Source organism: Sinocyclocheilus rhinocerous, unplaced genomic scaffold, assembly GCF_001515625.1.
Source record: "Sinocyclocheilus rhinocerous isolate Xijiao unplaced genomic scaffold, SAMN03320098_v1.1 scaffold40, whole genome shotgun sequence".
NCBI lineage: Eukaryota > Metazoa > Chordata > Actinopteri > Cypriniformes > Cyprinidae > Sinocyclocheilus > Sinocyclocheilus rhinocerous.
Window position 1 is genome coordinate 522321 of NW_015624837.1, and position 2451 is coordinate 524771.

The following is a 2451-nucleotide window of genomic DNA, read 5'->3' on the forward strand; positions in this document are numbered from 1 at the left end:
AGATATGTGGGGGCGTGTTAGAACGAGCCGTTTTAGGGGGGCGTGGCAGAGTCTTAACTTTGATAAAGTATATCTCTTTGGTTTTGAGACTTTAGTCTTTGCAACTTCAGGGATCTTATCTATGCATAATCAGCTTGTAACACTCGAAAGAGAAAGGAAAACTTGAAATCGCATCATATGACCCCTTTAAAGTTTTGCACCTAAAACACACAATACAGACACTGATGCACACGGATTTGTGCATTTGTCTGTTCACACACAAGTCCGTTATGATGTGTGTTTGCTCCATATGTGTGTGTTTTGTGTGTATGTGTATGTGTCTGTGTGTGTGTATGTGCGGCTTGTCTGTGCTCTTTAGCTCATTGACCGGTATGTTTCTGCAATGCCAAAGAGCATTATTGTCTTGTAGCTGCTGACTGAGTCAAACATCAGAGCACAGGCCAAAAGGAGCCTGAAGCGCTTTGAGCCAGACTAGCACCCTGTTTCACAACTGCTCACATGTCTCACACAGTTTCCGCCTCCCACTGTCCCTTACAGTGGCATAGAAATACTGAGTCTCACACATATTGTCTCATAGAGAATCAAACGGATCTGGTATAATGTAGTATAGGCCTTGGAAAGCCTTTGTAATTGTCAAATAGATATTTCTGAGAGCACTGGCATCAGTGACACTTGTGATCCATTCCCCCTTTGGCTACTTGATCACAAACAACATCAATATGACAATGCACTCATCATAGAGCCAGGAAGCAGGGCACTGAATGATGACATTTGCGTCGTCAGGAGCAATGATGGTCGCTGCCTCCAGCCTTGCCCTCTGTGATGCTGATGCAGATGCAGGCTACAGTTCAGGCAGACTGTGCTGACCGAAAGAACTGTAAAAGTCTGCTCATGTATTTACATGAGCACACTCAGATTGTTTTAATGAATATTTTAGCACAGTGGTTCTCAAACTTCCATCAAATCAGAACCTCCATGCAGTTTTCAGAATAGGACTAGGTGTTATAATCCCAATATTCAGGGATTATAACACCTAGTCACAATTTTCCCTCAGATTGTTTTGATCATTTATTTTCCGCAAACTGACGTCTCTTTAAGCGCAAGCAAAAAACAGTACATTGGTAATACCATTGTTATTGTAGTTAAGAGACAATAGTCCACTGGCCTTTTACAACACATATGGAAAGGATCACTATGTATTAATTTCACATGACAACATTTGTATAGAAGTATATTGGGGAATTTGGGTTAGAGCAGTTTATCTTAAAACTTGCTCTGTCGAGAAGCACATGAAACTGCTGTCAGACTGATTGTATGTGAGAATGAACTTTGAATTAGTCTTAATTATAGTTACTTTTTATTGTATATACATCATAATTAGAAATAAATGTGGGAAAAACATGGGAAAATAAAAAAATACTAACAAATAAAAAAGTATGAAAATACCAAAGATTAAAGAAAAAAAATAATGTCAATTTATATAATATCAGTTATATCAATATATGTCAATTTAAAATAAATGTTGTTCTTTTGAACTTTCTTCATAAAAAATCCTGAAACTCACAGAAATATTAAGCTAACATTAAAAATATTAAAGGGTTAGTTCACCCAAAAATGAAAATTCTGTCATTAATTACTCACCCTCGTGTTGTTTCAAACCCGTAAGACCCTCCCATAGACAGCAAGGTAACTACCACGTTCAAGGTCCAGAAAAGTACCAAGATGATCGACAAAGTAGTCCGTGTGACATCAGTGGTTCAACTGTAAAGTTACGAAGCTACGAGAATACTTTTTTGCGCAAAGAAAACAAAAATAACGAATTTTTTCCGCATTTTCGTCTCTACTGCGTCACTTTGGACGTGCGTTCACGACAGTATCATGACGCGAGCGTGTGGCGGCGCTGACACAGATCCGGCGTAATTACGTCATCACGCCGGATCTGGGTCAGCTCGTAACTTCGTAACTTTACAGTTGAACCACTGATGTCACACGGACTACTTTGTCGATCATCTTGGTACTTTTCTGGACCTTGAACGTGGTAGTTCCCTTGCTGTCTATGGGAGGGTCAAAGAGCCTTCAGATTTCATCAAAAATATCCTAAATTTTTGGGTGAACTAACCCTTTAAACTTTTTAAAAATTAATAACAATGTTTCTTGAGCACCAAAAACATTAAAAAAGCTTTTGAACTCCAAGCTTTGACTCCAATTTTTGAACTGAAAAAATAAACTATATTTGTAATCAATTGTGTGTGTGTGTGTGTGTGTGTGTGTGTGTGTGTACCTGATATTCTCTACCTTATATGGGGACCAAATGTCCCCACAAGGATAGTAATACCAGTAAATCTTGACCTTGTGGGGACATTTTTTTGGTCCCCATGAGGAAACAAGCTTTATAAGTCATACAGAATGAAGTGTTTTGAAAATCTAAAAATGCAGAAAGTTTTGTGTGAG

The 2451-nt window shown here is 38.4% G+C and overlaps 1 protein-coding gene across 1 annotated transcript in view; it reads left to right on the top strand.

Moving 5' to 3' along the window:
* The window catches only part of LOC107746021 (uncharacterized), a 16564-nt gene that overhangs the window by 9269 nt on the left and 4844 nt on the right, over positions 1-2451 (top strand). The window lies entirely within an intron of this gene.